Source organism: Octopus bimaculoides, chromosome 7 (genome assembly GCF_046866305.1).
Source record: "Octopus bimaculoides isolate indiv1 chromosome 7, ASM4686630v1, whole genome shotgun sequence".
Classification (NCBI taxonomy): domain Eukaryota; kingdom Metazoa; phylum Mollusca; class Cephalopoda; order Octopoda; family Octopodidae; genus Octopus; species Octopus bimaculoides.
In genome coordinates this window covers 81,291,614-81,306,613 of record NC_142934.1, presented here as the reverse complement: position 1 = coordinate 81,306,613, position 15,000 = coordinate 81,291,614, and positions in this window count along the sequence as shown.

The following is a 15,000-nucleotide window of genomic DNA, read 5'->3' as shown; positions in this document are numbered from 1 at the left end:
ATCCGAGTATCTAGGTGCAGATTATATAAATGTATATATATATATATATATATATATATATATATATATATATATATATATATATATATCTACATCAGGAAAGTGCGGATGCATATATGTAGAGAGAGTGTGTGTGGATGAAAAGGAGATAAGTTAGTGCTTGTTTGTAGAATTGTGACAGATGAAAGCATTCAGAAGTAAAATAGATTTTTACCATCATAAGAGTGTATATGCTGAAAAACATAACGCATCAACCGGTTCCGGAATTGAAACCACAATCTTGCGATCGTGAGTGCAATATCTATCTGCTTGGCCATGCATATCCACTAAGAGTGAAATCGCCTCATATATCGACCCGTTTGCTGAGCGACCTTGGCACGGATGTGCGGGCGCCTGCGGCGAGTAAACTGACACGAGCGGCTGCCGAACACGCCGCTTTTCGGCCCTGCTGTCGAGAGCGACCTATATGTATGTGAATTTGTGTGTGTATGAGTGTGTGTGTGTGTGTGTGTGTGTGTGTTCATCCTCCATCGCTTGACAATCGGTGTTTGTTTATTTACTCTCTGGAATGTAGTATCCCGTGATGCTACATAAAGGAAATAGTGCTTGGTAGTAGGTTAATTGACTTGAGAGGAACGCCATTCTGAAAAGTGCTGAGAATCTAGCGGTAGCCTGTAACGTGACCCACGATCTCCTTTGGCCCAATGTTATGTAAAAGGTTATCTTCACATCTCAAAATCACACGCACACACTTTTTATCCCACACATATACACATTCTTATATATATTTTTTCATTCTTCTCATTGGTTGCGGTATTTCAGATTTTGATCTCAGAAGCGTATCTCGTTTTTTCCCCAGGTGATATAAACACGAGGTGGCAATCTTTCCTGGAAAAATTCTGTTTTGTCAGTATTGGATACATGTTAGGGAGAATATTTTTCACGTTCAGTGATACAATAAAAAAAAAAAAATCTCCTCGGCTGTTTGGTTGTTTGCACTTACCGCTTATTCCTAACGATAGAAACTGCGTAGATGATACCAAATTTTAAATCTCTCAAACACATCTCTGCTAGCTGTAAAGAAATTATTATCCTTTTCATGATGTAGCTCTCTGAGTATGTTTCATACATTTTACATTACTATAATGTAATAAATGTTAAGTTACGTTGTAATCCGTTGTACAATCATAGAGGAAATTTATTTTGCATGTTCCGACATATTTACACCTAGAACAAGTCATCTTCTTTACTAATAACAATAAGACAATCCGCAGAATTTTAAACTTATCTGCATGTTCTTGCTGGTTCTAATTCTTGATGCAATCGAGTTTAATGACTTACCTACGTAAGCATGACATTCGCCAGATTACGAATTCTTCAGTACATACGATTTTATAATAAGCATCATCATCTTTGTGTTCCCGAAGATGCAAGCTGTCTTCTGCCATGATGAGTAAAAAAAAAATATTGTGAAATATTTGGGTTTATATGGGTTTTAAGCATTGGTGTAACTCATAGTTTCTTACGTTTTTAGAGCATTACATTTTCAAAGAAGAGATATGTCCTTAAAAAATTCTATTATACTAAGAAATGGCACGTGCTGACATAATGTCATTTCTAGCAAAAACAAAAAAAAAATTCGCCAGGATTTCGTGGTTATTTTATGAGCGTTCATTAATTTATTTCTAAGCGGGATTTCTTCATCACAAATAAGTAAAAGTTTGGTTGACAAATGTCTATATCAGAACAAGTGATTTCGGTTTAATTCCGAAAGACCAGAACATTCATCAATAAAGAGACTGAATCATGACGAATCATCGGGCCTGGCAATACACCGGCGTTCTTATTGAAGCCCTGTGTGTTGCACACACATATCTCTGACATGTCTTCTGCGTTTGTTTATATGTCATGAATGTTATTACACAGGCATATATATATACATACATGCACATATACATACATACACGCACACACACACACAGACACACAGACACACACACACACACACACACACACATATATATATGTAAACACACATATATATACACAAAAATGTGTACGCATATCTGCATGTTTATATATACAAGCATATATGTGTACACACACACACACTCACACTCACACATAACCATATATATAACCTTTCTACTATAGGTAGAAGGCCTGAAATTTGGGGGAGAGGCTAGTTGGTTACATAGATCCCATTATGTAACAGGTACTTATTTCATCTCCCCCCAGAAGGATGAAAAGCGTAGTCAACCATGGCGGAATTTGAACTCAGAATCTGAAGTCTTACGAGATCCCGCAAAGCATTTTGCGCGGACGGCTAATAATTCCACTAGTTCGCAACCTTCGCATGCACACACTCACGCGCGCGCGCGCACGTGCGCACACGCACACATTTATATATTAGAGGAAAAAGACAACAACACTCGCTAACTCAGAAGCTTTCTACGGATCCCTAGCTCCAGCGTCTGCTGTAGACCTGGAAACCAACGGATGACCAATTATAGCACTTACACACCATACCTAATCGTTTAGATCACCAGTGAACTAAACCCCTCATATTCTTTATATATATATATATATATATATATATATATATATATATATATATATATATATATATATATATATATATATATATATATATATATATATATATATGTATATATATATATATATATATATATATATATATATATATATATATATATATATATATATTAATAATAATAAAGGAGTTACGACGCAAAAACGTATAAATTCAAAAGAACATATTTATCTTCTTCAATATATATTTCAGTATAAAGAATTCATTAAGATGCTTAAATCAAAATTTCTTTACACATCATTCAGGAACAGATATAACATCAGAAAAAATACACTCCGTTTAAAAACACAAACCGATCATGGCGAAAAATTTTTTCGCCATGATCGGTTTGTGTTTTTAAACGGAGTGTATTTTTTCTGATGTTATATCTGTTCCTGAATGATGTGTAAAGAAATTTTGATTTAAGCATCTTAATGAATTCTTTATACTGAAATATATATTGAAGAAGATAAATATGTTCTTTTGAATTTATACGTTTTTGCGTCGTAACTCCTTTATTATTATTAATATTACCAAAAGGATCGATTCTTGAAGAGTCTGCATATCTTCACTGTCGTTTTTTTCTGCTATTTAGGTGATGATTTTTTAAGTTAGCTTACCAATTATTTTTGTTGGTAGTTAATTTATAATATATTGTTATATATATATATATATATGTATATATATATATATATATATATATATATATATATATATATATATATGTATGTATATATATATATATATATATATATATATATATATATATATATATATATATATATATATATATATATATATATATATATATATATATATATATATATATATATATATATATATATATAGGTGCGGGAGTGGCTGTGTGGTAGGAAGCTTGCTTCCTAACCACATGATTCCAGATTCATTCCCACTGAGTGGCACCTGGGGCAAGTGTTGTCTACTATAGCCTCGGGCCGCCGATGAAACCCTTGTAAGCAGATTTTGCAGACGGAAACTAAAAGAAGCATGTATTATATATATATATATATATATATATATATATATATATATATATATATACATATGTGTGTGTGTATGTATGTGTGTCTGTGTTTGTCCCTCACCATCGCTTGACAGCCGACGTTGGTGTGGTTACATCTTTGTAACCTACCCGTTCGGCAAAAGATACTGATAGAATAATTACTAGGCTTACAAAGAATAAGTCCTGGGGTCCATTTGTTCGACTAATAGCGGTGCTCCAGCATGGCCGCACTCATATGACTGAAACAAGTAAAAAAAATAAAAGAATAAAAGAATGTGTATGCATGTATGCATGCATGCATGTATGTATGTATGTATAAATAAAGAGGGAGAGAGAGAGAAACAGGGAGACAGACAAGCGGAGAGAGGAATATTTCGAAATGAATGTGTATGTGAGAGTGAAATAATAGATTAGATAGATACATAGGTATGTAGGAAAATAGATAGAGAGATGGAGAGAGAGAGGAGGGGTAAATGGGAGAGAGATGTATTTGGATAGATAGACACATAGATGAACAAAGAGACGGACAAAGGTATGAATATATAGTGAGATAGTCAGACAGACAGATAACTGGCTCACCTCGTTAGATAGATTAATGGTAGAAACCAAAGCGTGAAGCAGAGAGAGCAAGAAAGTAAGATAGAAAGAAAGAGGGATAGACAGATAGAGAGAAAGAGAACGAGTGAGATGGAGGGAGAGAGAAAGCTAGAGTGATTGAAAGAAAACAGAGAAAGAAAGAAAGAGTAGCGGAGGGTGTGTGGTAGAGAGGGTATGAAGGGTGTTTCAGTTTCAGCAGCTGAAAGATATTGTTTGATATAAGTGTTGTTGCCAGAAACGTAAGATCGCTGAATTCGGTGGGTACATGTTTAACAACTTGGTCGGTAGGACCTTGCTGCAGCTGGGCAGGGCCGGCGATTTTATTTGATGTTCAGCGGATGAACGCCTTCTTTACCTTATACTATGTTATTAGTGATCGTGCCCCAATATATGAACGTCCGTCATAGCATCGTTGTAGCCGTTGTCGCTGCCGTCGACGCCGTCGTCGTCGTCGTTGAGGTCGTCGTCGTCATCGTCATCATCATCATCATCATCGCAATTATCACCAGCGTTCTCCTTCTCCACGTCCGCCGCCGTCATCGTCATCGTCATCAGCATAATCATCATCATCTCTCCCACTAATCATCATCATAATGAGCAACAAAAAACCTCCTCCCCTCCCCCTCCTCCTCCTCCTCTTCCCCCGCCTCCTCCTCCTCCTCCTCCTCCTCCTACTACTACTACTACTACTACTACTCTTCTTATTCATCATCTTTTTCTTCTCTTCCTCCACATCATCTGCATCATCACCATCACACCGTCGTACTCACTATTAGTGTCCTCGTCATTGTCATCACCACCGCCACCACCACCACCACCACCACCACCACCGCCGCCGCCGCCGCCGCCAATGGTAAGGCAACAGGAAAAGTAAGTCCAGCTTCATGCGAAAGTGCCTGGGTTCTGGGTTGCGCCAGACTTTCATGACTACAGAAACTAAGACAAGGATACGCTCAAGACGGCCAATACCACCCAGAAATGAGCTGAGCAGAAGCTGTCGAGGGAAATATCGGAGAAGTGATGAAACATGCATACTCCTTTTGCTTATGACCTGACGGCCGTGCTTAACACCAGGTATCACCTGACATGTTTAGAGCGTATTAACTTTCACTTCTATTGGATGGGGCATTTTTCTTTACTTCTTGGCGGTACAGCTGTGTGGATTACTATGCTGTAACTGAAGATACACAAAACACGCCAAAGTTGCGGTGTTTCCAGAGATTTTAGTATGATTAGGTTTGGCTGGCATTCATTAGGCATATTTATCTGCAGATCTCTTTGGAATTGAAGTCCTTGGTCAAGTAAGACAAAGGTTAGGCTCCTGACATATAATATACTGGAACGTGCTTACTTTACTGCGAATATAAACCACAGTCTATTGGTAGCCGTACACTTCTTATAAGATATCCTTAGATCATAATCATTTCGCTGTGAGGACACACGGATTGAAAGATTTTTTGCTCATAATGCGTGTGCCTGTCTTTTTACAATCTTATCTAGGAATGCTATTTATTTATTTCCCACAAGGGGCTAAACATAGAGTGGACAAACAAGGACAGATAAATGGATTAAGTCGATTATATCGACCTCAGCACGTAACTGGTACTTATTTAATCGACCCCGAAAGGATGAAAGGCAAAATCGACCACAGCGGAATTTGAAGTCAGAACGGAGCGGCAGACGAAATACCGCAAAGCATTTTGCCCGGTGTGCTAGGAATGCAGGATTGAAAAGTAGTGTATCATGCCTTGTAAGGGCCATGGATTCTTCATTGATACTTTGTAATTGTTGGAGACAGTTATCGCGTCTAAGTGCAGTGAAATCTTTTTCATTGTGCACACGAGGCGTATGTGCTATGTTCAGAGATGTGTCTTGTAGCGTTGCTGAGACGAAAGGATAAAGGTCGAGCGCCTAGTGTGAAAAGACCAGTTGTATTGCATGTAATTATAAAATTACCCAGCTCTGATTGCTTGAATAGTGGGGGAAGCAATCACATTCGTAGAAAACAACGGAATATTGCTCCTAAAGCGACAAGGCAGCATAAAGTGACATCGGGCGCTGGTCTGGAAAAATTGGAGAAATTTCGCTTCTTCTCTCTCCCAGAAGACGACGAAGGGATCCAGAAACTATGTTCCTTAGTTACAACTGACTCAAACCACAGCAATGATATTGTCAGCGATAAATATATATACTTCTGGTTCATGTTCTGTTACTATTATGGATGTTGCAAGCCATTTCTTTCTCCCCGATGTTGTAACGATTCTGGTAATCCACGAAGCCAGAAAAAATATTCTGTTCTAACAACGCTCAATTTATTCTCTCAAATAATAATCGTTTCTTGGCTGAACACCAAAAATATTTAGAGATGCAGATGCTTATATCAGCACCAATATTTAGCTGGTACTTTATTTTAGGGTCTCCATAAGGATGAAAGTCAAACTTAACTTCGACGGGAGTTGAACAAACAATATTAAAAAGCTACATGGCGGCGAGGTGGCAGAAACGTTAGCACGCCGGGCGAAATGCTTAGCGGTATTTCGTCTGCTGTTACGTTCTGAGTTCACATTTCATCGAGGTTAACTTTGCCTTTCATCCTTTCGTGGTTGATAAATTAAGTACCATTTGCGTACTGAGGTTGATCTAATCGACTGGACCCCACCGCCCACAAAATTTCGGGCCTTCTGCCTAGAGTTCAAAAGACTATTAAAAATCTACAAATTAACAACCTTCCTTCATATTCCTCTACTTCCTTGCGAAAGAGGGACTCTTCTTGAAAGCCCGAGAACTCAGCTTCTCTCTTAGGAAAAAAATTGGTTCACGAACATATTTAATGCTAAAAGAAAATGATGTTTTACACTTTCTGATGGAAAACTGTTTCAATGAAATAAATGCTATTAGAAAAGTAAAAAAAAACCCCCCAAAAAACAAGTTTACTCCACGAAATAATAAAATAAAGGTTTGGTAGACTGAAACTGAAAGAAGCCCGGCGTATATATATATATATATATATATATATATATATATATATATGTGTGTGTGTGTGTGTGTGTGTGTGTGTGTGTGTATGTGTGCGTGTGTGTGTGTGTGTGTGTGTGTGTGTAAGTTTGTGTGTCTGTGTTTGTCGCCCCACAAGCAATAATAATAACAATAACAATAGTAGTAAACACATATTTGACCTCTGCTGACCCAAAGAGTGTGAGGCCGCTTTCGTCTCCTTATCGCACAGGAATGCCCATTGCTGATCTCTTCACCATCTGCCGAAACTATTTACATACCTGTGGAATTTAATCTATTCACCAAGCTGTCTCGCTTGCTCTTACTATTCCCTTAAAACCTCACATATTTATGATTATCTCAACTACAAGACAAAAGTTGAAACTAAGCAACATTCAATAATAAGTTTTAATGATAAATGGAAATAATAATAATGATGGTAATAATGGTGATGGTGGTAATGATAATAATGATAATAATAATTTAGACAAAACTCACGTCGGATCGGAGGAAATATTAACAATGACAAATCGTAGTAAAAAAACGAAAATAATAATATCAGTGATGATAATAATGCTCTGACTGATGATGCATCTAATGATGGTGTCACAATAAAAACACCGGTAATTGCGTTACCTGATAATCGCTACCTCATATGAATGACAATGCAAAAACAAAATATTGTGAATAACGGTGGTAATGAAACTGAAGCCCTTGATGGTGATAGTGTTACACTAGGAAGGCTCAGAGATACTGATCCGACTCCAGCCTGTCGTTATCCAACAAGGGACCACCACACATGGTGTAAATGGAACAAACAAGTCAACGTTGTGGTCATGGAGTGTTACAGCCTGAGCAATCTCGTAGACGAAAATGGTGTTCAGCTTAGGGGATACCGACGACGTATGTATGATCAATGGAGAGAAAGACGATTGTTTCAACTCATGGAACAGAGATTATGTGATCAAGCTAGAGTAATAGGAAAAACTCGATCGTTCACAGAAGTAGAGTTCGACTCTATCGAAAGACGGGTATTGGAAAACAGCAGTAGAGGAAACGGTGTAAAAACAGTTCCTACTGATAAAAGTAATCTCATAGGAGAAATCAGAGGTGAAATCTCTAATAAACCACCTTCATGATCTGTGACAACTATATCTGGCCTATTGGCCTTAATTCCTCTATCTGTGTGTATTGGCATATCCCAGAGTATGGTTGCTTTCTCGTTTTCTGTGACCTTTTCTGGCGTGTGCTTATACCATCTATTTTCTGTTGTTATTCTATAGTGTTGGCATAGCTTCCAGTGTATATAGGTCCCAGCTCTGTCGTGTCTGTGAATATATTCCTTCTTAGCCAGGACTTGGCAGCCAGAGATAGATAATATGATTTATTGCTTCTTGTCCATCTCCACATATTCTGAAGTTACTTGTGTTTCTTTTCATTATATGTTTTTGGTAATTTCTGGTGGGGAGGCTTTGGTCTTGTGCAGCAATTAAAAATCCTTCAGTCTCTGCTTTGAGTCCTGAGCTTCTCAAGCATTGCTGGGATTTTTCTCTGTCTGTTTCTTTTGCATTTAGTTTAGCCCAATATTTACCATGTAGTGGCTTTTCTTGCCATCGTTTTATCATGGTCCGTTGTTGCTCTAGTTTTAGTTTGGATTCCATTTGTTTTATAGCTTCTTCTTCTTCTTCTTCTTCTTCTTCTTCTTCTTCTTCTTCTTCTTCTTCTTCTTCTTCTTCTTCTTCTTCTTCTTCTTCTTCTTCTTCTTCTTCTTTAGGTAGTATGATTTCTTGATTGTATTTGTAATAATACTTATTATTATTATTATTATTATTATTATTATTATTATTATTATTATTAATAATAATAGGGTGGCCTGCTTGCAGAATCGTTAGCACGGTGGACATAATGTTTAGCGGCATTTCGTCCGACTTTACGATCTGAATTCAAATTCCGCCGAGGTCAAATTTGCCTTTCATCCTTTCTAGGACAACAAAATAAGTACTAGTTGAGTATTGGAGTCGATGTAACCAGCTTACCGTCTCCCTCGATGTTCTTGGCTTTGTGCCCAAATTGTAAATGATTATTATTAACGCTGTAAGCTGGGAAAATTTCTAGCGCCCTGGGCAAATATCCTTAGCGGCATTTCGTCCGTCTTTACATTCTGAGTTCAAATTCCGCTAAAAGGTCGACGTTGCCTTTTATTCTCTCGGGGTCGATAAAATAAGTACCAGTTGATCACTAGGGTTGATGTAATCAACTTACTCACTTCCCTAAAATTACTGGCCCTGAGCCAAAATTTGAAACCACCACCACCACCACTACCATCCCCTCCTCCTCCTCCTCCTCCTCCTCCCCATCATCATCATCATCATCATCATCAATAACATCATCATCGACGTTACACATTTCAATTTCTTTTTTCCTGAAATCATTGATATTATTGAAAATTCCTGACAGCTGACACTGTGAAGATACTGTGATTCCATTTTATGATTAAACTTAAATAACTTTAAATATCGTTATTAAATTTTATAAATAATTTGTTTGGAAATAACAAATGTTTCTTTCTTTGCTGGGAGTAAAAACGAAGAAGGGCATAATTTATAGACAGGAATTAGCAGCGCCTATTAATTGTCAAGCAACGCTTCTGGTCAAGGTAATGTCAACTTGACCAATCAGAAATATTAAGAGTCATAGACGCTCAATATACAAAATAGGTTGTGAAAAATAGCCCATTGTTGTTGCAATAAATCTCTTCTGTTATTACCGTGAAAGTCGTTTTATATTTCTCATCGCTGTGTTTTGACAAAGCTAATTAATACATCCCTCGGGGTGTAAAGAGAGTCTAAAGTGTTGTTTCGCTCGTCAGCATTGTGTAAGTGTGAGGTGCGTGTCACGTGTGCCAGTCCAAGTGGACATCTGACGTTATAGATGCGGGTTTTAAGTTATCATGCAGACTAATTAGCATCATATGAGTGGAAATTAGAGATAAAGAAGACAACATCAGCTGGCCATAGGATTCTTATGAGAACTCCATTCTATTGAAGAAACATCTTTCAGATAACTGCTCTTTCCTTGCTATATGTTGTTTATAAGGGAACTGTCTAGTGATAAAGAGGAATGAAAAACTATAAGCACAGCCAAAGTATGGATTATTTAGTTGGGGCCTAAGAGAGAGACCAAGATATACCTGTGAAAAGATGATTATACGAAAGGAAATTAGATACAATTAGAGGAAACTATTTATTAATATGATAGGCTAAATGTAAAAGAACCGGATATTTAACACATAATTACATTGTTTCTTCCAAGACTATTTTACCTCTTTGGACAGAAAGAGAAAATGTGGGAAATCCTGAATCATTCAATAATCTATTGATAAAATCGTATACAACTATTGATATCTGAGACTACGTCATTCACTTGATTTTGTCCTCCTTGGATTCTTTATATTTCAATACAATTAATGGCAATTATTTCTGCAGCGATTTCATTGATTTTGGATTGTGAAACTTCCTAAACGTTTGAAATGTATTTCAACTGTTAACAGTTGCTACACATGTATTGGTGCAGTTATTGTTGTTCTTGATGTTTGTTGCTGTTATTAGTGTTGTTACTGTCGTGATGGTTTGTAGCTCCAGGGCAGCTTTGATTAAGCAACCATAATGATCAAAGATGATATAACCCGGACCATTGTTTATATTTTCAAGCACAGCTGACCCAGAACTACATTATCCAATGTAGCCGTTCTTTTTAAAAGACATTAGCGTTGAAGTTTGAGAATGATTAGGCCAGTCGACCAACCATTAAATTGCTCTCTCTACTTCACAGTTCTTGATATTTTTAGCCCAGGGACAATTTTGAACGCAGCAGACCTAAGTTCAAAAGTATCTTTTTGCATCAGACATTACACTGTGGTACGGTCAGCTGGTTAATAATACAATGTCAATGTTACTTAGTTAATTAACCAATTATATACATTTTAATCAAATTTTATTTTCTATTAGTTAACTAACTAATTAATCATTAATTTGCTTTGTCAAAATCATTTTCCAAGCAACTGCGACCTTTTTAATATCTTCCTGCAATTTCCGAAACAGAAATAGGAAGGCATTCAACTGGCAACAGTTGTGAGAAGTAATATTTTAACAAAGAAATCAAAAATTAATTAATTAATTAACTAGATAATTAATTAATTAAGTAAGTAACAATGAAGCGATAAGCGACAAACAGCGCGTGTATAATTTTGTTGGCAGTATACGTTCCGCAGAGTATAGCAATACCAGATACGATGTCTATCTGGAAACATGACGTTTTTGATAATTGAGCTGAGATTTTCTTTGTTGATTAAGAATTGGTGAATAGCAAATTAGACAAGAGCACATCAAGAATGGATTCAACCGAGACTGCATAAAGTTTTACAAGAGGTGGCTTTGTGTCTATTCAAAAGAAATCGTTATACAATGGCTTGTTACGAGACAACAGAAATAAGCCTATAAGCACCTAAAGTTAGGAAGTAAAGAGACAAAAAGTGAATTGTATTGGATTATCATCAGAACAGGTTTGAAACTGAAATCGAGATTTATAGAGGACGTTTGCTACTATATTATTTTTTTTTATCACACACACATTCATCCTTCGATATAGTCTGTCATTGGATTCACTTGTGATATATTTTCTGATAATAATAATAATAATAATAATAATAATAATAATAATAATAATAATAATAATAATAATAATAGTGATGATGATGATGATGATGATGATGATGATGTCTGCTGAGATTGTCCTGTTATTCCTTTGTTTAAATTTGTAGTTCCTTGAACAACTGAGAAGTTATGGACATACTTATGTGAAATCGCGCATATGTATGTCGTTATGTAATTTTCACTAGATAATAGATACATTACCATCAGAAATTTTCAAGCACTGTTCTCCTTCCTCTTTCTCGTTGTCCTTTCTCTCCCCTCTTTCTCTCGCTCTCCTCAATCACTCTCTTTCCCTTTCTCTCTATCTCTCACTATCTCTGCCTCCCTCTCTTCCTCTTTTACATGTCTCTACTTTCCAACTTTTTGACTTGTTTTTCAACTTCAAGTCAACCCTAACTACACGCACACACATAACGGACTTTCGCACATTCTCAATCTATCAAAATAACGTCGCAAAACATTGGTCACACTGAGGACACGATGATAGACATTCGATAATGATGCAGTGCATTGTGAAAGTGCATTGGAAAGCAGAACTACGTGAATACAAAAAAAATATCTGAACTACACTGCTATGAGTAAATTTCACGGCAATATTTTATACACTAACTTAAATTTGCAAATAAAAAGGAAAGGATTCATTGATATGATATACTTTTTGTAAACATGCATCCGATTTATGAGGCGTAAGTTTTAAAACAATAGCAGAACGATAGACATCTAGATAATGCCGTACCGTAATGTTTAGACTCACTTTCAGTTTATATTCCAACTAAATCGAATTTATATTTCATCGTTTGGAGGTCGATCAAAAAAAAAAAAAGAAATTTACTAGTGCATGGCTAAGATCTGAAGAATTGCGAGAACTTTAGGCAAAATATCCTGCGTTGACGAGCTGGTAGAATCATTGGCGCATCGCACAAAATGGTTTTGGTTTTTTTATGTTCTGAGTTAAACCTACGTCAAGGAGAGCTTTATATTTCATCCTTTCGAATTCAAGTACAGTAATAGATAATCCCTCCACTAAAATTTCTAGCCTTGTACCAAAATCTGAAGCTATTATTTCATCCGTTTTGTTGGAAATTAGGCGACGGAACTGGTGCTAAGATTTACCAGGCCTTTCTTTTACACAACAACGTCGGCACAGAAATGGGAGACTTTTAATGGGAGAATTTTAAAATCTCATATGCTTTAAGAATGAAGGACATTGAGACATTTCCTGGACTACTATTTGTAGATACCCCTTCTCATTCTCTCCATAAGAAATGCGGTGAACTAGTAAGTGAACCTGTACTTAATGACCCTATTCTTCACAAGTTGCGATATTAAATAGATATATGTATACTTTCCTTTCCCTTATTCTATAATAACATTGAAGGAAGAAAGCATTAATATTATAACTGTCCACCAAAACAAATTATGTTTGTTGTAAGTCAAACAAATCTTAATATAATTGTACATTGATTATTACAATTTTCGATTATACCTTACAATTCGAAATATAGTTTCAATTGTAATTTGAAGACAACACTTTGAGAAAGCTATTGATGTCACATCATCTTATCTCTTCTTGTATTTTGATACCATTCTTCTACTGTAACATTTTGTATAGAAATAAGCTCAACGCTCATCTGTATACAAACTATCAATTATATTAGTTTCAAATTCACCACTATGACTTTCATTCATGTCAGCTTTAAATCTCGTCAGCAAGATAAATATATCGCATTTATTTAAAGAAACCAACATTTCATAAAGGGAAAAAAATATCTAGTTGTATATACTTGAAGATTATGTTCTGTTGAATACATATATGCATGTATATGTATATCCAACTTCGGGATTTTTAAAAACCAAAACTCAAGTATACGAATCTATAATATTGAGTCAACAATTGCTTGTTATTATTTTACATACACTAAAGACAGGAATTCAGTTCCCTATATAACGTGGGTTTACGTTTCCTCTACATCACTAATTAACAGTTAAATAACAATTCGATTACACACGCAGTTTTTGTAGCTACTTGCCATCATTGTACAAGTTTACCTCTTTCCCTGAATGAGTACATACACAAGGACGCACACAGGAGCACTGACGTACGTGAATATACGAAACTACTCAAACACAGAACTGTATACATGTAATATACCCGTGTGTGGATGCGCATGTGTGAATGTATACAAGTTTGAAGTTATGACGTCTCTTCGTTTTTGGATTGAGTGCATCAGTACGGTTTACAGTAGACACGAGGTTAAATTTCGTAAATGATTATATATTGTCTCGTCTTCTATAATAGATGTTTATAATAGCATACTTTAATATCGTGTGAATATCCTCATTTACCGTTCGTCATTTACCGGCCGTTGATATGAGAAATCGTGAAATTAAGTGAAAAATTCACGTGTCCTTGCTTACTGCCATCGTCTATGTATGTATGTATGTATGTACGTATGTATTTGTGTGTGTGTGTGTGTGTGTGTGTGTGTGTGTGTGTGTGTGTGAGTAACTGACCCTGGGTCCTTCAGTTTTACAAGTGATGAATGAAAACAATCATTAGAAACGCGAAAGAACCAAGACCTCTGCTCTGTAACCTTTATAATTACATCATTGAATCAGAAGCCTTTAAATTGAATCGATGTTAATATTGTCATCATCTACAAAACAAGAGAAACAAAGGTGCTTGCTCCAACAACGGCTGGGGCTATATCATTTCTGTCCTTTGGTTCCTGGTCAAGATTTTGCTTAGAAGACAAATCATATTCATAAAACCCCATACCAGAAAACCAGTACGGCTTTCATTGAAATCGAAGACGCTGATTAGCATGGATTACAGAGTAACTTCAGGAAAAATGCATTGCGAGTGCCTGCGTGTGGTAAGCTGGAGTGGAAGACCTTAGTGGGGTGGTAAAAACATTTCTGGACATTTTAATGTATTTGACAGTGTACAGAGGAAAACTCTGTAGCTTGTTCTGAAACAATTTCGCCCAATTATTGAACTTTTTCCAACTTTTATACACGAAAATGATGTCTCGAGTTGTTGATGATGAGACTTTCAGTCTAAGAATGGGACGAAAATG